The sequence below is a fragment of the Mesoplodon mirus genome, assembly GCF_964341445.2.
Source record: "Mesoplodon mirus genome assembly, chromosome: 13".
NCBI lineage: Eukaryota > Metazoa > Chordata > Mammalia > Artiodactyla > Ziphiidae > Mesoplodon > Mesoplodon mirus.
The window spans coordinates 46,919,309-46,942,780 of NC_138989.1; the positions used below are offsets into that span (position 1 = coordinate 46,919,309).

General features: G+C 41.9%; 1 pseudogene across 1 annotated transcript; it reads left to right on the forward strand.

The window, feature by feature from the left end:
* The first annotated feature begins 2,739 nt into the window (after window positions 1-2,739).
* On the forward strand, window positions 2,740-8,171 carry LOC309814606 (gamma-secretase subunit APH-1B-like; annotated as a pseudogene). The gene is made up of 4 exons: window positions 2,740-2,808; window positions 4,476-4,530; window positions 7,253-7,706; window positions 8,043-8,171. The product of its transcript is annotated as a gamma-secretase subunit APH-1B-like (transcript).
* The last annotated feature ends 15,301 nt before the right edge of the window (window positions 8,172-23,472 follow it).

Sequence of the window (23,472 nt, forward strand, 5' to 3'; positions counted from 1 at the left end):
TGTTGAATGGTGGCCCCCAAAATAAATGTCCACCCAGGACTTGTGATTGTGACCTAATGTGCTAAAAGGTCTTTGGAAATGTAATAGGCATAGCCCTAAATCCAATGGTAAGTGTCCTTATAACAGAGGAACAGACGATGTGAAGACAGAGGCACAGATTGAATGGCGTCTATAAGCTGAGGATTGCCAAGGATTGCTCGTAGCCACCAGAGCCAGGAGAGAGACATGGAATGAAAACTCCCTTAGAGCCACCGGGGAAACCAACCCTGCTGATACCTTGATTTCAGACTTCTGGATTTCTGGCCTCCAGAACTGTGACAGAATTAAATTTTGTTGTTTTAAACCATCCAGGTTTGGTAACGTGTCATGGAAGACCCAAGAAACAAATACACTCCTTTAAAAACATAGTTTCCCAAAATACTGATCTGCTCAGAGTTCCCTGAACAAACTGTACACATGCACATGTGTACAGATAAAATAAGAGATGAAAACAGGTGGGGTGTAAAATAAAACAAAGCAAAACAAAATAACTCTGATAAGCTCAAGTTAATTGGTGCCTTAAAGGACTGTTGGCTTGGTGTTTTCAGATATACTGATATTTTCCAAAGAAGCCAGAAATTAAGTTTTTCATCGGAAATGTTCTAATTATTAAATGTTGGCAACTAAATCAGGTTAGTTTGTTTTTCTAACTGTGCAAACTGTGTCTACACAGCCCACAAGTTGCCGGCCAAGGAGTGACTCTAGTGTAGACTGATATTGGCCCATAAACCACATGTCCAATATGGTAGCTACTAGCCACCTACAACTATTTTAATTTTAATTAAATAAAATTTAAAATCCAGTTCTTTGGTGACACTAGCAACATTTCTGGTGTTCAGTAGTGACCTGTGGCTTGTGCCTACAGTAATGGACATTGCAGAAAGTTCTACTGGACACCACTGAACTAGAGCAAGAAGAAAACCTGAGCTGTTTTGCTGTCTGCTGTCAGGACCTTCCCACTGGTACTACAGTGCTTAAGTTACTGCTCCCCCAAGCCCATTCCTGCCACTTCCCTTCCACCTGAACAGAGAGAGGTCACACAGGCCACCTACAAGGCTGGGCTTCACTGTAACTGAGAACAAGTCAGATCCAGGACAGGCCTGGGGATTAGGCAATGTGTGTCTTTAGTCTTTCCCACATCCCGGCTCTGGGACTAAAATCAGGCCACCACCCTCCCCTTTCCAGAGAGATTCAGGGCCTCATATTCTTCACTTACTCTCAAAAATTATTTTTAGGTCGTTCAACTACAGTAAAATGTAAATAATGGATACTTACCTGAAGTTTCTCCCCTTCCCTTGGATAGTTACATTTGCAATGTACACAATTCTAAGAATAAAATGTCAAGCCTAGAGAAGGTGGTGAGGCAGGATTTTTTATTCTCATGAGAAAAGACCATGATCTTCTCCCGGGAGCATCTGAAGTCCTCCATACAGGCAGTGAGCTCAAAGAAGCCAGAAATCAAGTTTTTCACCCGAAATGTTCTAATTATTAAATGTTGGCAACTAAATCAGGTTTAGTTGCTTTCAATCAAGCCCTACGCAGGATGTGGGTCAGTAGTTTCAAAAGCAGCTCGCTTGTGAGAATTTACATGTAGGATCACCAGCTTTAGCAAGTCAAATACAAGATTCCCAGTTAAATTGATATTCAGATAAACAATGACCAACTTTTTAGTATAAGGATGTCCCATGTGCCATGCATTGTGTGTTTTACCTGGAAATCCTATGGTGCTCTTATAAAAATACTGTTTTTCTGACCCCACTAATTCTAAGTCACTCAGATATAGGAACCATTGATCATAGCCAATTCACTTGACTCTCAGTAGTGTTTCATTTCTTAGCCAAATCTCTGTCATGTTTAGAACTGTCTTTTTAATGGAATCACAGCCTCCTATGGTGAAATATCAAACTACACATGACTGTGGCCTTCATTATGCTAATCTGACCTCATAACAACCCTGTAAAGTAAGAAAGGCAAAAGTTTCTCCATTTTGTCAATGAGAAAACTGACGCTCAGAGACTTAAAGAAATTTCCCAGGCACAGCTGCTAGTAAATGGCAAACCTAGGACCCAACCTCAAGTCTTCTGGTTCCAATTTCAATGCTCATTCAACTCATCAGTGCTGTGAGTGAAAGGGGGTGGGAATAATACAAGACACAGAGAGAGAGAGGAATTCAGACAGAAGCTTCTGAAAATGTTTCATCAAAAGTATGGCTAACTAACCAGTTACCACTCAACTCACAGCTCTCTTAACCACCAGTCAACTAGGAGGCTGAAGGGGCCGACCTGTGACCCAGAGTTCAAAAGGTCCCAAGTCTCCAGGAATCTAGGGGTCTCAGAGAGAATTCAGAAGTGGGTAAAACAATCAAAATGGTCTAGAAATTGGCTTTGGGTCTAGTAATGAGAGTGATGACAGAGAATGCCTGAAAGAAAGTTTTATGCTCAGTACTGTTGTTGAACTGAGTAATGAGATACTAAGCCTGTAATCAACCTCAGCCACCTAGTTCATACCCTAGAATTTCCTCACAGTAACATAATGATTAGCTCTGCACCTGATCTGACCCTATGGGCTGCACTGCCATAAACAGGGTCAGAGAGGGGTTACCACTGGGGAAGGAGAGGAAGTAGAGAGACACCATGAACCTAGGCTTTTAGACAACATAGGAGAGATAACTGCCCCATCCCAAATGAATGCCCGGAGGGGATGGCGGAAACTGAGCTGCCTCCAGAGCACCTCCTTGAGCTCTCTGCCGTTGAGAGAGATTCCTTGGAGGTACCGCAAGTCATCACACATCCACAATGACATCCAACATTTATGTGCTACCAGAAGAGATCCATTCCATTCTAAGAAATACAATTGGTATAGTGAACTTCCAAAAGAATTAGAGGAGTTGAAGCAGCATCTATCCATTTTAGTACATGCCTCGTGTTTAATCTTTTCTATGAGCTATTAATATACTGAATAACATGCACTTAATGGTGAAATCCCAAGGCATTCTTTTTATAGTGAGGAATAAGAAAAAGAAGGAAATTATCACCAATAGTGCTCAATATTTTCCAAAATGTTTTGGCCAAACAACAGACCAAGGTAAAGAATTAAGTGCTATAAACATTGAAGAGGCAGTGACAAAAATTATTTGCAGTACAGCAGAAACTAACACAACATTGTAAAGCAACTATACTCCAAAGAAAAAATTCTGATTAAAACAAAATTATCTTTATTTGCAGATGACATACTGCTTCCTCCAAAATCTGGAAGCAGTACTAACAACTACTAGACTGAATAACAGCTTTTTAAGATTGCCAGAAACTAAACTCAGGACTTCCAGGATAAACATGGCTACCTAAGTTATGATTTTTCCCTGTTCACTTTGTGGAAGTCACATAAAAGCAAAAAGGAGAATGAATAAAATTCCACAAGCTCCATTTTCAGCAAAACCAGGAGTCCGATATACTATTCAGACTCTAAAGCATGTAAGATCTGCCAAAATCAGCAGAGATCACCTAGAACTCATGCCTGTGTTGGGGAAGAGAGCATGGAGAATGCTACAGGGCATAGCAAAAACACATTTCTTAAAAATGGGGAGCCCCTCTTAGAGGCAAAAGCCCATGTCCCTTGTTTGCATCAACAAGCAGAGGAAATGGGTTGAGAAAGGGGGAGGATGGGGTAAGGGGGCAGCCAAGCCTCCCTGAACCATGTCTCATCCAAAGAAGGAAAGGGGGTAGGGCTGCACAGCAAATGGGGGCACACAGGACCCTCTACAGGAGGTGGACTCTCTCTGAGGCTGCAAAGAAGTCCTTCAACTAGCCTGATCTTTCTGCCCAATCTCTACCCCCCAGGAACTTCTCTTCTAGGAAAACTCAAATCATTTACTGATGAGTCATAAAATAACCCTTTTTTGTTGTTGTTTTGTTTGTTTTGTAATAAATTTTATTTATTTATTTATTTATTTATTTTTGGCTGCGTTGGGTCTTCGGTGCTGTGCGCGGGCTTTCTCTAGCTGCAGCAAGCAGAGGCTACTCTTCCTTGCGGTGCAAGGGCTTCTCATGCGGTGGCTTCTCCCGTTGTGGAGCACGGGCTGTAGGCGCGCAGGCTTCAGTAGTTGTGGCTCATGGGCTCTAGAGCACGGGCTCTAGAGTTGTGGCGCACAGGCTCAGTTGCTCCGTGGCATGTGGCATCCTTCCAGACCAGGGCTCGAACGCGTGTCCCCTGCATTGGCAGGCGGATTCTTAACCACTGCGCCACCAGGAAAGCCCTAAAATAACCCATTTTTATTGGGTGAAGGATGGGCACAGCATTGACACAAAGCTAATACAGGAAAAAAATTGTGAAAAACAACAACAAAACTTAATAATAGCTGAGTGCACTTGTCAGAAAACTATGACTATGAAGCACTTGAAATTTGTGAGCAAACATTTAACATGAATTTTTAAACTTAGAGAAGTGCCTCTATGAAGAAACACTACAAAGCAGAAACTGCAAAAGCTCAGAGATGTAAAATAATTTAATTAATTAATTAATCACCTTAATTTAATAAAAAATGATCTAGAAGAAGCAGGAGACAAAAAATTTACAGAAATGAAGAAAATTTTAAAGGAGAATAAAATAATAATCAAAAAAATTTAAACAAACTAAAATGGAGATAGAGGAAAATATAGGTGAATATTTTTATAATCTTGGGATCAGAAAGGTTTTCCTAAACATGACCCCAAAAAAGTTAAAACAATAAGGAAAATATCGATGAATTTGATTATATTAAAATTAAAATTTCTGTATAAGAGAAAAACATAAATTAAACTCTGGGAAACATTTGAAACATACATAACAAACAAAACTTGATATTCTTTAGCCACACACACATATATTTTACAAGTTAAGAAGAAAAATATAACACCTCAACATAAAAAAGTCAAAGGATATGAACAGACAAGTCAAAAATAAGAAACACAAGTATTACTAAATAAAAAAGAAAAATTCAAAACAGAATGGCAAATGCCATTTTTATAAAGAAAATTATTTCAACATTTGTATGGCTCAAATGGGGGGGGAAAGCCACGCATGGATGAAACTGTCAAAATGTTAAATCTTATGTGGAAAATATTTTATGATGAGCGTTACTACTTCAGGAATCAGAAGTAAGTAAAACATTTCTATATTTTTTAAAAGTACACAATTAAAACATCGCAACAACATCAAAATAAGACCAAGGTTTAAATTAGTGTTTCTCAACAGGGCTGCTTTGCTTCCCCGGGGCACATTCAGCAATGTCTGCAGACATTTCTGGTTGTCACAACTGGTAAGAACTGATATTGGCAAACAGTGGATGGATGCCAGAGATGCTGCTTAATATCTTACAACGCACAGGACAGCCCCTCACAAAAAGAACCATATGACCTAAAATGTTAATAGTGCTGAGACTGAGAAACTCTGACCTAGATGGAAATAAGACAGGACCTATTTGTAAGAGAGAAGTAGTGAGAAGATGCTGTGTTGACTTAATGTCTTATGATTAGCCCACATCAGAAATCTCAAGGAACTATTTCAAACTGTTCGGAAGTTGCCTCACATTCACATCTCTATATATCCCTGTGGGAACCAGCATCGTACTGCACCTAACCCCGTGGCCTCCGCAGAGCTGGAAGGGTGATGCTTGTAGAATCAGCCTTGCAAAACCACTGAGAGGCAGCCCTAACTTCCAAGTCAGGAGAGCACAGCTGTACAGGCAGAATCATCCTAGATAGAGGTGAATGGCCAAGAGGGTGGGTGTGACCTCCCACTCTGCTCCTCTCTATTCCTGCCTGTGGGAAGGCACTGCTTATGGGGGAAATCAGTTCTAACCTCCCTGTGGACCCTCATAACCAACGGCTTCCCAGAAGATAGAGCTATGTGTTGGGGTTTTGATGACCAAAGTACCTTTTTTTGAGTCCCTAGCAAGAGATTACTAAGATAAGGTTTATTGGAAGAGAAATGGTTTTCTAAATTCTTTAAGCTTCAGTTAGTACATCAAGATTCAGACTTTGCCGACTTTACCATTAAGCCAGGGATAGAGAGAAGCAAGGCTATGCTGTAAGGGGGATCCCTGCCATGCGAAAAGGAAGGTTAAAGACTATACTTTTCATTCCCAGAGAAGGTGGAAAGGGAAAGGAGAAAAGGGGAGCAAACGATATATGTGTTCTGGCAACTTGCTCTAGGCCAAATTCCAGAGGGAACAAAGAAGTAGATGCGTCTAGACAAATATGAGGGAAACTTGGAGCTAGTTGCTTCCTTCACCATATAGAACCTGGGAAAGCTGAGAGCCTCCAAGAAGAGGTTGTATCGTATGTGACAGGATGAGAACAGGTAGATGAACCTGAAATACCACGCCTGGTTGCCCATGCCTGAGTGGAGGGTGCAGTGCATCCAGACACTAGTGTGTGCCCTAGGAAGTTGCAAAGAAACGCTGAGATGACCAGTGGACTTTCTGAGGCCCGGGATAGAGAAATGTCAAGCATTTCAAAACTAATGGGCAAATGGTGGATTTTGGCTATGGACACCATCACAATACCAAACACCGCCAGGTATTACCAGTCACTAACCCTTCAGAGGACACCAAACCCCAGAGCAGGAACCAGAGAGGGCTCAGAAGGACCGGTCCTCTCCTATGTGGATAAGAAGTCCCTCAATTCCTTGTCACCATGAGAACCCTTAAAGCTCCCCCAACCCAACCCAATAGATGCCATCTTGGAGATGGAGAGAGAAGAAGAAATTTGAAGATGGAGTTGAAAGAGACTATTTGAATTGAAAAGGACTGAAATCAGTGAACTGACATGCGTGTGTCCCCCTGCCCACTTTCTGTTAAGTCCATGATTGAATATTTGAGAAGCCTACATTTGCTTCCATATCTGAGCAGTGGTTTGTAAATGTGTTGCACCTTTTCGGGGTTTCCTCAGAAACTGAATCAGAGTGAGATGCCCCCACTTGTGTCTGAGCTTTGTCAGAAGGAGTAACTCTGACTTTAGCCAGAAGCCAGAGGGGGGAGCTGGTAGCGCTCATCCCCCGTGTCTTTCTTTTGTTTTATACACTCACACGCATGTACACACACACACACACACACACACACACAATTAAAGCTTTTGTTTTAAAACGGTTAGTTTGAAAGGAATAAAACAACTCTAGAAAATGCTTTAATTAAAAAAAACCCCACAAAATCTTACCAACTAAAAATTCTTGTCCTAAGATGGACCAATACAGAAATATCTGCTGATCTTTGGAGTGTTAGTCTCAGTCCTTATCCAAGAAATGTGCCATTTTGCATATTATAAACCCTTTTTTTTTAAAGCCCGTGTGGGCTTGAAGAGTATAAACCCAGGTGAGACAACACCCTCTATGCGATTAATAGCTTATGTTTCTGGTTTGGGCTTTGGAATCATGAGTGGAGTATTTTCCTTTGTAAATACCCTGTCTGACTCTTTGGGGCCGGGCGCGGTGGGCATTCATGGAGATCCTCCCCAGTGCTTCCTAAATTAAGCTTCCATGACGCTGGTGATCATATTGCTGCACGTGTTCTGGGGCACTGTGTGTTTGGATGCCTGTGAGAAGAAAAAGTGGTACGCCCTTCTTGTAGTTCTTTTCCCCTATCTGCTGGTGTCAGCCCTGAGCTTCACAAATCCTTGTTATGGATTAAAGCTGGTGTCTGGGGGCTTCCCTGGTGGTACAGTGGTTGAGAATCTGCCTGCTAATGCAGGGGACACGGGTTCGAGCCCTGGTCTGGGAGGATCCCACATGCCGCGGAGCAACTAGGCCCGTGAGCCACAACTACTGAGCCTGCGCGTCTGGAGCCTGTGCTCCGCAATAAGAGAGGCCGCGATAGTGAGAGGCCTGCGCACCGCGATGAAGAGTGGCCCCCGCTTGCCACAACTAGAGAAAGTCCTCGCACAGAAACGAAGATCCAACACAGCAAAATAAATTAATTAATTAATAAACTCCTACCCCCAACATCTTCTTTAAAAAGAAAAAAAAAAAAAAAGGCTGGTGTCTGCATACATCATCCTGGTGCTCACAGGCGTCTGGACATCCTTCGTTTCTGCTGGAGCCTGAAACTCTGCCTCCTCTGCCAAGACTAGGACTCCCTCCTCTTCAAGCAGCGCTCCAGATAACCTCCAAGGACCAGCGCTTCTGAAACAGGAAGCTACGCCTTTAGAAGAAGTGCAGCTGTGTCTTCTAAAAGTCCATTTTCCTGGTGAAATTTAGAATAAACAGTACTATCTAGATACGATATGGCTTTCATGCAACGGCTTTCTGAAAGGGATACATCAGTGGTGTGCAGCCTGGCTGCAAGTTGGAATCACCTGGGAAAACATAAAGACTAATGTTCTGGGCTCCACCCTCCAGATTTAATTGGTCTGGGCATTTGGTAATTTTTTAAAGCTTCTTAGATAAAACTCCGATGTGCAGCCAGGTTGAGAACTATCCATGTCCAAATAGGAACTTTCTGAGAACACCATAAGTAAATAAGAATGAGATGTTTAGCTATCTCCTAACTCAGTTTGTGTTGAGCAAGTAACTATCTGAATGTCAAATAGAAGTCATAGTTGGCCTTTGTCTTTTAAAGTTCTGAAGTCACAAAAGGCTAAAGGGCTGTCATCTCTGTGAACTGTTTTCTCGTACTTCACTAGTACTCTGTTTTATGAGAATATGGTAGGCTGTGCTTCTAACTACAATAATAAATTGCACTGACTTACTAGGATAAAAAAAAAAAATTCTTGTCCTGTATTTCTTTTCTTTTTTCCTGTTCTTAACCTTGGTTGCCTTACTTTTTTAACTTTATAATCTCACAGGCTGTGCTTTCATCTTAAAATTTATCTTTCTAGTTCTACCTTTTATCTTTTACCTTTTAGGCTTTCAGTTTTTAAATCTATTTTAAATTTTTATTTATTGTCATAATATCTATTAGACTTATTTATTTAAATTCTTAAATTTTATACTCTTCCCCCAAATCTTTTTTTCCATCTTTATATGGCCAAGTTGAAAAAACAGGGACATGCAGCAGCAGAAAGGGTCAAAGTGCTAAAAGGAGAGAATGGAAATTTTCTTCTCCTACATTATTTTTGGGCCACAAGACAATTTTCTAGAAAGTCTTATCCATTATTCACACTTTATTTTAGTATGGAATTTCTACCATGCCACAGGCCTCCTGGTGGCATTAACTTCTCAATAGTTCTCAATAGATACCAGGTTTCTGGTGCCCTTTCACAGTAGCCTGGTGCTACTTCCCATCCATTTATATACCAGGAGGTTGACCACCCTTTCAGGCAGTTCTCAGTCTTCCCAGGGACCCAGAAGAAAAGAGGCAAACACTGGCTAGAGTGAAGGATATACTATATAGGGCTTTTTTTCATTTTGTGCTTCTGTTTTTGTTTTTGTTTTGTTTAATAGTGCAACTTGGACCTCTGTTGGATCTTGGGAATCCAGGTGTGTCTAGAAGGGCAGACAGTAAATAAGCTAAGGATCTCCCCTTTGCATTCTCTTACCGACCAAGGATCCCAGGAAGGTCCTACAGGAACATGGTAGAAGCTTAGGTGTTTTGAATTTTCCTCTTCCTAGGGTAGAACAATTGCAACATGTGGGAGTCTCGGGTCTTGACAGTGCCTCAGGGCTCTAGCCTCACTGCTTCTTTTCAAAATGTTAAAAATATTTTTATTGTGAGCTAGAGTAAAAATACATTTTACATGGTGATCCAGTACACACACATACAACACACATATTGACACAAATAACTGTTTTATCAAGTAATACCCTTACCCCATATGATAAAGTTAAAAAGCAACAAAGCTAATATAAATGTGATTTTATGATTATTTAATTGCAACATTATATCCTATATGTCTCTAACCTACTAACATTATTTCTTTACTCCTGCTTTGCAAATGGGAGTTTGAAACACTAAATAAAGGACTTTTCCCAAAGAGTTAGCTTGCTACAAAGTAATATAAACAAATACAACAATAGCTAACATTTATTAAGATTTAGTATGTGCTGGGCACTTTCCTATGTGTACTTTGGATGATAACTCTGTGGCAAAGGTACAAGTTTTATTTTCATTGCTACATTTTATGTAAGGAAAAGGGCATTTAGGGATTAAGTGGCCGCTCTAGATCACATAGCCAATTGCAAAACAGATCTTAGATTCAAACCCAGACTTCCTGGCTCCAAAATTACACACTTACCCACTAAATTACATTTTTCTACTCCCATCCATCTTCAGGGAAATTAAAGTAAAATCCACCCCACCCCACCCCGCCTTGTCCTACTCAGCTTAAAGGACAGGACCAATAAGGCTATGGTATCCCAAGTACCTAACTTCTTTTGGTTACCCTGGAGATATTTCACCAGTGAGCACAACTCTAGCCCGGGTGATGGGGTGACATTGCCAATCAGGATATATTTACCTTGGCCTCCGAAATCCAGGATGTGGCACAATGAACAAAAATATCATCTAAGAAATAACATGACACCAAGAGACACACCTCTTTAGCCTGGTAGAATCCCTAGCAACAATTCTCTCCGACTGATCTTCTACATTACAATCAAAGTTATACACAAATTTTAGCCTGTTACTCCTACAATTAAATATTCATGACTTTCTTCATATACTCATAGAGTCTAAATAAATTATTTTGCAATGTATGCACATGTCAAATCGTTATGTTGTACACCCCAAACTAACATAATGCATGTCGATTATACTTCAGTTGAAAGGAAGGAAGAAAGGAAGGGAGGGAGGGAGGGAGGAAAGAAAGAAAATTATATATGGCCCAACTTAATTTGAATCTCACTCTGTAGTTCCCTATTCACAAAACCTTAATTTTAGCCCTTTCGCACCTTGTTTGCCTAGATCTTTACTCATCCTTAAAAATCCAGTTCAACCAGAGCAGAATGTGAAAGCTTCACCTGTGTAGATACTCAAATAGCCAATCATTGGAACAGAAATAGAGTTGAAGAGAATAACAGTGATCCAGGAACTCAAAAAAAAGAGAGAGAGAGAGAGAAATGAGGGAATGTGATCTGGGAGTTGGTGGAGAACACTAGCAATGTAGAGAAGTGGTTGAAAAGCCTGGTGACTTGAGATTCAAGAGTGGATGCTTTGGGAGGAGATGAGATGACCTGGAAGAGACAAACAAGAGCAAGGATGATTCTCAGCACTCTTTTTGAGAAGCCTGCAGAGGAAGCAGTGTCCTAGGGGGAGAGAGAGATTTTCTTTGGAAAGACTTTGTTTACAGAGGGAATTTAAAGTTTAAAGGAGAGTTTTTTAAAAATCCAGTTCAATATCATTTTCCCCACCTTCCCCAGCAAAAGCAAGAACGGCCTCCAAAACATTGTAAGAGATAATTCAAGTGGAGTTATTGCTATTACTAGTGTAATAGTATAAGATGGTTTACAGAGGCAAACAAGAACCTCTTTCAAAATGCTTTGATAACTATCCTCTAACGCTACCTTGGGCATGCCCCTCTCAAACGTTCTAGGTAAGAGAGTAAATCGGTACAGCCTCTGTGGAGAGTAACTAGATATGACGGTTAAATTTTTTGTGTTAACTTGGCTAGGCTATGGTGCCCATTTTTCTGATCAAACACTAGTCTAGACATTGCTGTGAAGGATTTTATAGACATGATTAACATCTACAATCAGTTGACTTTAAAGGAGTAAAGGAGATGACCCTCAGTGATGTGGGTGCAGCCCATCCAATCAGTTGAAGACCTTAAGAGCAAAAAAAAAAAAAAAAAAAAAAAAAAGAGAGAGAGAGAAAGAATAAAAGGAGTTCTGCTCCAAGATGGTGAAAAAATAGAAATCCATTCTGGAGGGTGACGTCATGAAGATGGCACCATAGGTCATTCCTGACTTCAGCCCCCTCAAAGGAAGACCAGCTAGCAAACTATCCACAGATGAGACACCATTGTGAAAATCCCAGAACCTGGGGTGGAGACAGGAGGTGAGGCTTAAGCCTCACCCTGGACCAGAGATGGAGAAGGACCACACTTGAAGGGTAAGAGAAGTTTCACTTGGAGCTTGTTGCCCCTCCCCTAGGCCAGCGCAGCACTGCCCCAAGAGGTCCCCCTCTTGGTTTATGGTTTCCCCAGGGGGAAAAAGAGAGCCCAAGGTGGACCTCCAGCTTCCCCAGCATTTCAGACACTTCACAGAAGCCCCACTTGGGTCTCTCCTCATGGGGATCACAGGGGGAAATCTGTGGTCCTCAACCACTGGGTATCAGATAGAGATGGAGAAGGAGAAGAGGACTTACAACAAGCTCAGATCTACGCAGACTGTGCTCCTGCTTGCAGAAGAGCCTGGGCAGAGATTCTGGCCAGCAGCTCTGCCCATCTATGAAAGTGTGTGTGTGTGTGTGTGTGTGTTTTGGGGGTGGAGGGGGACAGATACACCTAAGCCACTCAAAACAGGTCGGCAGGCAGGAGCAGGGCAGTGGGAAACAATTTGGGGGAGGATGAAGAGAGAGGAAGCAAGTGTCTCCTTGGTTCCGGCCGGGAAAATATGGCAGCTGCCAGAAATGTGACAGATTTGTCACAAGCATGTGAAAACACCTCAAGAATGGTGTTTGCTCACATTATGTACCCTATGCCTAGTGCAGAGCGTGGAATATATTAAATATTCGTTGGCTGAATTCAAAGCGAAAGTATGAATGAATTAACTGTATAAATTTTAAAAAAAATCCTTTCTGAATTCCCAGCCTGCTGGCCTGCTCTACGAAGCTCAGACTCAAGACTACAACATCACCTCTTGCCTGAGTTTCCAGCCTGCTAGCCTACCTTACAGATACCAGACTCGCCAGCCCCCGTAACTGTGTGAAGCAATTCCCTGTTTTTAAGCTACAGATGTACTCAATGTGTAAATGAAATTATGCATGTCCAAGGCTCAGTAGTACTGCAGAAACAACTAAATGCCCTTCACTGAACTATTAACTGGAAAATTATGGCACACCCATAGCTAGAATTTGCAGCCATAAACAAGAAAACTCTCTATATCCTTACATTGAATTTTACCCAAGGCAATATTAAGTGAAAAAAAGCAAGACATGGAATAAAGTGTATGGCTGCTACCATTTGTATAAAAATAAGGGAGAAGATAGGGTGATACACACACACCGACACCACTGTCTCTGAAAAGATATATAAGGAATTGGTGATGTTGGGTAGTATTGGTTGTTTCTGGGGAACAAGAATATTCTTTCAGAACTTTGAAATTTGGTCAAATATATTATGAAAACAAATCAATTTGAAATGAAATTTAAAAAGCACACCACATAACATTGTTAAAGAAGGGATGCAGGATACTGGATAGCTGCACAGAACTGCTCAAGGGCTTGTGATTTCTCTGCCCTCTAGAGGCTGCGTTGAGAAGAACTTGACAAAACTGTTACTGTGGACCTCTCATCAGCCGGCCTCCAGTTAGTCTGGGGGCACAGGCCTGCAATGGCTGCTTACAGGATGGTTTTCCTCTGGCTACAAGGCCTTCATTTCAGCTGGCAGCAGTGGTGCCTGTAATGGTGGTGTCAATGGCTATTAGAGTGGGAGGAATCAGAACTTGAAAAACCATAGCTCTGCTGAAATCTCCTAGAATCACACATGTTGAAACAGAAATGAGGGCAGGTCTTCAGTCACTAATGAAATACTGATACTTCTTTATTATGGTCAAAAATATAAAACTAGAAAATGAAACTGTAGAATGACTTTTCTATTTATGAATGTAGCCTTTTACATAAAAAATGACTTACATAATAAATCATGAGGTCAGATTTTAAATCCTGGCACACTCAACATGTATAAAAAGAACTTTGTAATCACATGTTCTCACTGCAGGCTGCAGCTGGAAAATATGGAAAATAAACAGTTTTTTAAAACTATTTAATCTTTTGAAATTTAAATATGTATTATAACAACAATATACTTCTACCATCACACAGTCATTGTTAATATTTTTCATATTTGCTTCTAATTTCTTCCTAAAAAAACTAATATGTATTTTCCAATTAGAAAATGATGACATAATCATTACTGACACTGTTAAAATATGAAAACTTTAACGATGTTATTAGGGCTAACCAAAACAATATGAAATTGGCAGAAATAAGTATATTGTTCTGTAATAAAAATTTTCAAGTCAACGCACATATTTATAACCTGTAAAAGTCTCCTCTAAAAGATCACCAAAGACTGTTTATTTAATCCTGTTTTAATCAGTGTTAAATTCTTTGCAAATTATTACATGATATATTTCAGTAAGAGTTTAAAGGAGGAAGAAGCCACCTATTTTATGTTCATTGTAAGTGTTCTTAACAGTCATCATTGAACAGTATTAAGTAGCCAGGGAGCAGACAGGTTGGTTTAGGTGCTTTGTAAACCCAGTTAAAGATACACCCTTTGATTTTCCAGAATATAAACTCTTGCCAGGATCTCTCCTCTCTCTGACCATTAAATGCTGATGATCCTCAAGATTCTTTCCTGGACCTGTGTCCTCTATAAGCTCTTAGCACCAGTTCCTTGCATTCTCCTGGTTTACTTGTCACTTGCAGGCCGGTGACACCTGGATCACTGTCTCCAACACTGGACTCCCCACTGATCCAGGCTTGCTGGATCTTTCCATACGTATATTCCCTGGGTGTATCTAACTCAATGTGTCTAATAGTGAACTCACCATTGTTCCCCCAAAACTGTTCCTTCATCAGCGTTCACTGGCACCTGCTTAGTCAGTCAGGAACCAGTGAGCACCCTTTGCTATTCTCCCTCATTGCCTTCATGTCAGATTTCTCAAGCCTGTCCAATTTTACAGCCTAAGTGTTCTCAATCTCCTGCCCAAGATCGGGCTCTGAACATCTCTTACCTGCATTGTTTCAATCATTTCCTAATTATCCTTCCTGTATTCATTCTTAGCTTTCTCTGCATTCATCCACAATGCTGTCGGAAGGATGCGTTCGAAATGCACTTCTGGAGAGAAACTATCAGTTGAGGTCACACAACTTGGTCTATGAAAAAGCATGAAGCCATATAATCCTACTATATCTCCTGGTTTATTAAATTTATACTTTTTTAATGTATGGAGAACTTTATAACATATAAATAAAAGTTTGTAAGGTCGTTTTCGACTTACAAATGCCTGACATATAACCATCTCTTACCTAGACATGGGTGTCTTATTCAGGAGTTCACTTCCTCCAATTTCCTGCTGAAAACAGAGCCTCCCCATTGTACAGCTCCAAGGTTATTGAAGTCCGTGTGAGGGGCACCCCTTCAATGACAACGGTGCCCCCTGGTGTTGGCAACAGAGCGCTACTAACTGGATGTCTTCTCGCTATTGTGCTGGAATCACCGGGGATTCTAGCGTCTTCTCTGCTGCCTGCTTTCCCATCACCTTTACTTCCCATTTCCTTCCACTGCTGAGGACAAGTGCGATCTTCGCCCCTCCTGTTGCTTCTCGGGATGCCTGTGTAATTCCCTACTGCCACTTTGATCATCAGAGCCCTCTTTAACGGCCCAGGACTCCCTCTGATGCCACAAGAACCCTAGAAACCTCACTGCTAACCGCTGCTTTTCAGGCTATAAAGCAGCAGAACCAGAGTGGGCTGTATGGGAACTGGAGAGTGGAGAGATGTGAACTGACCCCACTGAGTGGAACCCAGAATTGACTTCCTCACAGAAATAATGCTATCATCCTGACTATGTACTCTTATTAATACCGTAATTAAGCACAGAGGCACTAAATTGAACTTTGAGGGTCATTCTAGAAAATTAAACTACTACCTAAGCACTATGGCTGTCGGAAAATGCATTCTTAACTGATTTAGAAAGGAACACTTGGAGTGTAATCAACTGATAGTTGAGCCCAAATAAATGAATCATGTTAATGTTTAAAAATCCATTGGAGGCAATGCACACGTGAACTATTATATAATATTCATCTTCACTAATATGTGTATTTTCAGCTGTTTGCAGGAGTGGCCATTTTCCTGGAATCGGGTACACTGAGGTCAGACTTAGAAGTGGAGTAGTGTAGACAGTGATCTGTATCCAAAGTCGGTTTCTAATGTTACTCCTCTTGCCCCTTTGCTCCAGCCTGACCACGTTTCTTGAAAACACCAAGGTCAGGTCCACCTTTGAGTGCCCCCGTTGTCCAGAATACACTTCCCAAGAGTTTTGCTTGACTCTCCCCATGGCTACATTTGTCCTCTCCCGACGACACCAGAGCTGAGAACCCAACTTCAAATAGGCCGCCATCCAACCCCCCTGCTCTGCTTTATTTTTCTTTAGAATATATATTTACCTGAAAGATATGTTTGTTTGCTTCTTTTCTGCTTCTTCAACTAGAATGTAAGACTCCCAGGGGCAAGGAATTTGTTCCTCATCTTCCTTGCTGAAACCCTAGGTGCCTGGTGTGGCCCATGGTAGATGCATAGGAGACACAGGACAATAAATATATGATTTCAAGGAATGAATGAATTAGTTTGCCTTTTTTTTTTTTTTTTTTAGTTTGCCATCCTTAATATGATGTCTTCTCTCTTTTCTTAGTCAGATTTGTTAGACTCTCTAATTGATCTCTTCAAAGGACACTGTGGTGCAAAGAATAATGCGGTGGTTAGAACAGACCCTGAATCTGCTTGGAATTCTGGCCCCAGCACTTTCTAGCTTTATAACCTTGAACAAATTATCTCACCTCTCAAATCTCCACTCCTCATCTATAATATTGAGGTAACAAAAGAATTTTCCTCATAGGATGTGATGACAATTAAATGAGTTAATGCATATAAAGCTCCTAGTATGGTGCCTGCCTATTGCTTAAATATTATTAAACCCATGGTTTTATAGTTCTATAGTGTGTGTGTGTGTATGTGTGTGTGTGTGTGTGTGTGTGTGTGTTTTCAGGCATAGGCTCACATGCACAGAGCTTTGCTTCTTAGTTAATAAATTTTTACTTACCATTTAAAATGTACTTTTTAGTGGTTTGAGGTTGTTGTTCATCTGCTAGATTCTGAAATTGGTTCTTTGGTGGTCATTTGCTCTAATTTTCTGGTTCTCTGATTGCTAGTCTGGCTCAAATATCTATCTCATTATTTTTCATTTATTGCCCAATTGAATAAATAGCAATCGAATGTTTCCCAAATGTGGCTGGTGGAATATCAGGCACTAGGTTTTTTTAAAAAGCATATTTTTAAGGCTTTTTCAAGATCCTCTTGGGATGGGGGCCAGGAACATGTATTTAAACAGTTTCTCCAGGTGATTCTTCTGTGCTGCAGAATTTGAGAGCCACCAAAAGAGGACCATGGGAATTGGCAGCTGGTCAGGCGTTGCTCAGACATCACATACATCAGAGTTCCCTGCACGAAGCCTTGTTCCTTCGTATTCTCACTCCATCTCTCCTCTGTAGAGAACTGTCCCCAAGAGTTCTCTGTGCTGCATGTACCCGATAAGCCTTGGTTGGTATTCCTGAAGTTTTGGGCATTTCTTTCTATCTGCTCTCTTGGTTGAAAGGAGAAAAAAATTGACCCTGCTTGGCTGAAGAGCCCTTTTTACTGCCAACACTGTTTGGTGAACAAATGTATCCTCCAAATCCTTTAACAATGTACATGTATGTCAAATCATCACATGCTACACATTGAATATATTGCAATTTTATTCGTCAATTATGCCTCAGTAAAACTGAGGGAAATTTTTTACCCTCCAGCTCTGCCACTCCTGGCAAATCTTCATGAAGAAGACTTCAGGGAATTTCCCATCTTTGCCAAAACCCATCCATGCATCCAGCCCTTGCTCCCTAAGCTGTGAGGAATCAGCTGGGGCTTCTGTATTGCATCCACTTACTGTCTAACACAGCAATGTACCCCCAGAGTCTTCTTTCATTTTAGTTCAAATTGTGCTTCACCTGGAAGATCTTCTTTGTAGTTTATCGTCTGCAGTTGAGTCTTTGTTAGCTTCAGCCCTGCTATAATTTTCTGCTCTGTTATTGCCTCTTTGGGGTATTTTCAGTGACTGTGGGGAAGACGTTTGTTTGCTTGTGTATTAACACAGCCATTTTTCCCCAGACAGAAGTTTTTAGAAGATAAGTCTCCTGATCAGATAGTTTCATTGCTAGTGATTCATTCTCAATTCAAAGAACTAGTTACTGTCCAGAGCAGGAAAGAAATGTTCAGGCTTCATTTTCATACACCTTGAGAACTTCTGGAAGGAGCTTCCCTGGAAGGCATAGAGAGGCCTTGGGTCAGAAGGCACGCTGCAGACCACCTGAGTGTGTTCGAGCCTGGGAAAGGCTTATATCCCCAAATCTGGAATTCACATGGGAGGGCTCGTGCCTGCAGATGCTGCCTGGGAGCAGCACAAGCTAGTGAAAGTCGTGGGACAGGCGGATTTGAAACTGTTAGTGAATTTGGCCTCAAAAAGAGGGCTTAGATTCTGTTCATTACTGACAACAGATAGTCTTGTTCATAACATCATTATTAAAAATAGTCCTTTGATCTCTTTTTCTATTTTGCTTATAAGCAGGCTCAGTTTCTTCAAAAGGTGAGATCTGAAGACAGACAGAACATACTAGGGCCATGTCTTATTACCACAGGCTGTCCCAGAAAGACAAGCCACTGAGCTTTCTTTCTTTATGGGGACAGCTGGATGTGATCAGAAGTAGACAGGCCAGGCATTCAGGGCCTGAGCTGCCAGGACATGCCTAACTTTCCAATCCTTTAAAAATAGGAACTGAAAATCCAGTCCCATGTTTACTCACCAAATGTAGCATTGGCCCTCAAATTCACACTGCTGTATTATTCTCAACTTGCTTCATCCAGCTATTTTTGGGAGCCGACTGATGATTAAAGAGGGTCTCATTAGAGGGACTTCTCTGGTGGCGCAGTGGTTAAGAATCCGCCTGTCAATGCAGGGGACACAGGTTCGAGCCCTGGTCCCGGAAGATCCCACATGCCGCGGAGCAACAAAGCCCGCGCATCACACTACTGAGCCTGCGCTCTAGAGCCCGCGAGCCACAACTGCTGAAGCCCACGCACCTAGAGCCCATGCTCTGCAACAAGAGAAGCCACTGCAATGAGAAGCCCGTGCATGGCAACGAAGAGTAGTGCCAGCAAACAAGACCCAACGCGGTCAAAAAAAAAAAAAAAAAAAAGACTTGATCTCTTGTCGGGGAGCTAAGATGCCACGTGCCTCGCGGCCAAAAAAACAAAGCATAAAACAGAAGCAATATTGTAACAAACTCAATAAAGCCTTTAAAAAATGGTCCACATCAAAATAATCTTAAAAAAAAAAAAAGAAGGTCTCGTTAGAAAATGGCATTTGTTAATAGAGCTTCAGACCCAAAAATGGGACTTCTCTGGTACTGGAAACACAGTAACCTAACAGTTCTGCCTCTTAATCACAAACCTATTTGATCTGAGATTCTTTTCACATTCATTTACTTAAGAAATTAGGTCGTTCACTACAATTAATTTGCAAGCCAAGACAGCCAGCTGCTCAAGTGAGATCCCCAATTTTGTAACAAATTGAATAAATACTAATTTGTTGATATGATTATGGAATTAGCAAAATGGCCTGTTCCTCAGTGTGAAAAATTAAGATCCAAGTTATTTCATGATGGCTTACCCCAGTTACAAGTTAAATGAAATGGAGACTCTATTGATCACCAACTAAAAAACCATTGTTAAAAATAAAGACCATTGGGGCTTCCCTGGTGGCGCAGTGGTTGAGTCTGCCTGCCGATGCAGGGGACACGGGTTCATGCCCCGGTCCGGGAAGATCCCACATGCCGCGGAGCGGCTAGGCCCGTGAGCCATGGCCGCTGAGCCTGCGCGTCCGGAGCCTGTGCTCTGCAGTGGGAGAGGCCACAACAGTGAGAGGCCCGCATACCACAAAAAAAAAATAATGATAATAATAAAAAATAAAGACCATTTGGACATAGTTTGAAACTGCAAGTTGTGATTTCCGTGTGGTCCTCATGCTCTCTCTCTAATATGGGTCCCACATCTTACTTAAAATGGTGCTGATTCTTCCTAGACCTCTGTTCTCAGATTGCCTTCCTCCCATTATAAGAATCAAATTTGCATTAAGACTTTATACTGTATATTCTTTATACACTTGTCCACTATTTGCATCAGTTTTTGAGATTCCAAAATATGCTGAAGAAAGTTTAGGTTTATTATCTTCTCATTATTTAAATTCAAAAGAGATTAATTTGCAGAAAATGACACCTTTTACTCAGAAAAGTATCTGTGTGCCGTTGGGGGAAGGTGGTGCTTATTTTCTTCCTGCTCTCGTTTCCATAGAGAGGAAGGAAGGGTACTGAAGGTGCGTCCCGCCCCTCCTCCCCGCCTGCTTGCCAGGAAGCACGGACGGGCTCGCCTGTCTGGAGACCGTGGAGGCAAAGAACGGGCTCCCGTGTGGTTCTTTCTCAGTCTTCCTGCGGGGTCTCCATTTCTCCTTCAGTCCACCGTGAGCCAGGAACAGCCAGCAATGGACGTACCAGGGAGAAAGGGGGACCTGGGGGTCTAAAACGCTCTGGTCTGTATGGCTGGGCCTGAGGCAGGCTGGGATTCTCTGTCTTCCTGGAAAGATGAACGTCTACACCTCTCATCAGGGGAGTGGGTGAAAAAGCTCTAGATTTGGGGTCAGACAGGAGTATAAAAAGATCTACTCCAGGGTTTCCCTGGTGGCGCAGTGGTTGAGAGTCCGCCTGCGGATGCAGGGAACACGGGTTTGTGCCTCGGTCCGGGAAGATCCCACATGCCACGGAGCGGCTGGGCCCGTGAGCCATGGCCGCTGAGCCTGCGCATCCGGAGCCTGTGCTCCGCAACGGGAGAGGCCACAACAGTGAGAGGCCCGCGTACCGCAAAAAAAAAAAAAAAAAAAGATCTACTCCAACTCAACCCACCAGGTAATTGTTTGAGATAATTATTTGATGTTGTTCTGGAAGGCTTAGTTAATTACTGTGTCAGGTTTCTGATTTTTGTTTTTTTCTTTTCCAAATTTACTAGAAAGCAAGAAGAGGAATAATTATATTTCTTGAGTTGGGACACGCCCACTCACTAACTCCCTCACGCCGGTCTCCAAATCATCCAATTTATAGCCTTGAAGACTCTGAATTAAAAGACTACTGGAAATTATTTCTCCGCATTTTACTTTAAATAATATTCACCAAGGGGCGGGGCGGGCAGAGCACTGAAATTCTGAGGAAGCATCTAAGTTCAACACTAGGTGTCACTATGCTAATCTTCTGAATTAGGTATTCAACCATTTTTCCCCCAATCTGTTTTATGTTCTTCCTAAAAATGATAGTAACAAATGCCAAATATTTGACCCTAGATTATCATTAACCAGATGTTTCTTTGGTGGAGGGGCAGGGGGGTTGCTCCGCCCTGCCACTTGTCTAAGCTCTGAGAACATTAAGTCTGAAGTCTAACAACCACGTTATGGTCTCGAGCAATGGTTCTCAAACTTGGCTGCACATTAAAATCACCTGGGAGATTTTTTTTTTTTGAGTACTTATGCATGAGCCCCTCCCAAAGACTCATGTAGATGGTACAGGGTGGGCTGTGAATAGCAGCATTTGTTTAAAGTTCATCAGGATGTTCTAATGGGAAGACAAGGTTGAGACCTCTGAACTGGTGGTAAATGGCTCCTACCTTGAGTCTACATCAGAATCACCCATGAGGCCGCTCGGAGACCTCCGGAATCAGAATTTCTGGCATGGAGCCCACAAATCTGTATTGTTCAATGATCCAGCTGAGCCCTGGACGAGCATCTGGGAGGTGCCAGAATGGATTTCCACTTCTCCTCTCATATATCCTCCATGATTTGTTCAGATAAGCTGTTATCATGCCATCTGCTGGATCTCCAATGCAAGCCCCAGTCACTTCATATCTAGATTATTCTAACAAGTCTGTCTTTTCCCATCTTCAATTTCTCTTGAAACTGTCACAAGATTTGCTCCTAAAACACAACTTTCTGCAGATATTTTGACAGAGGATACATTTTGCCATTTTGCCAAATCAAAGGCTCCTGGCAAAGGATAAAATCACCTCTTTAAAGAAGTGCTTCATACCAAGTACAGAACTTTACCAAACGTTGCTGACCCTAGTCCATTCCCAGCCTTAAACCAGTTGGGATCAGAGTCACACCCCAGCTGTGGCCCTTATTCCCTCTCCAAATTTTCAGTATCTGTAACACCTCCTCTACTTCCACCAGGAGCCATCTCATTCCGCACCCCATCACTCTTTATCACCCCAGGGATACAAATTCGCAAAGGTTTGAGGCTCAGCGCTAGGGCCTGAGAACTGATATTCTGCAGATTACCTGGTGACCTAAAAGCTTGGGAGCTGACTGACGTTTTCCCCCCTATATCACACCAAAGTCTCTTCACCCGCTCCGCCTCCAAGATTTGGACTCCACACACTCTATCAAAGCCATCTGCAGCTCAAGAAATAATTACAGACTATCTGCCACTCTTTGGGGGGCAACTTGAGCCATGGTATTGGGTATGTCTGGTCACAGAAGTGGGAAGGGATATTTTCAAGGGAGACAAAGCTGGTGGAGCATGAGAATTCAAGCTGGCATTGACAATGACCATTGCTACAGAAGCTGTGTAACTGACAGCTTAGGTCAGCTCATTGCACGGGACTGCTCAGGCTTCATCAAGGGGAGCAGAGCCCTGTGTTCCTGGGGGTTTACCCTCCAGTCCAGCAAGAGCAGCTTCCTGGTGCCCCCCCAGGAGGCTACTCCAACGTCTCAATGGCCCTGGCTGTCCCTTGAGCCTCCTGACGATTTTGCTGACTCTCTTTACTTCTCAAACCTGCCCCTCATTCCATGCAAACTCCCATTAGGACATATTGTCTTATTCCCCTCGGGTAGTGGCCCCCCTGCCTCTTCTTCACTTATTTCCTTTAACACAGAGAACTTTACCAATTTGCCTGGATCCTTGTAGTTTTTGCCCTCTTACGCATCTCTTCCCCTCATTTCCCCTACAGAGCCTCACAACATGTCCTCAAATTAATATTTTCTGGTCTGCACTCTTACCCCAATTTCTTCACCACTTTACTTCCTCTTAGCAGAGGAATCTGTGTAGTCCTTTTTTACACTAATTCAGATTGTACGATCGAAGCACTTTTTATGAATCTCCTGTCACTTGCTGACACAACACAAACTGTCAGTAAATGATTGACAAGACAGTCTGTTCTCTTATAATTAAAACAGATTATAGAGCATTTCGTACCGTAGTTCAATTTTGCAACTACAGCATAAATTCTGTGAGCACAGGCAAGGAGAAGCATATTTTTATATAGATTAAGTCAAAGCTACTTCCCAAGTAACTTTCAAGGCTTATAAACCTCCAAATTCATCGGCAAGATTGACAGCAATACATCAGTCGTTAAGAAATTTCTCCGTTAGAAATGAAATTCGTGATTAG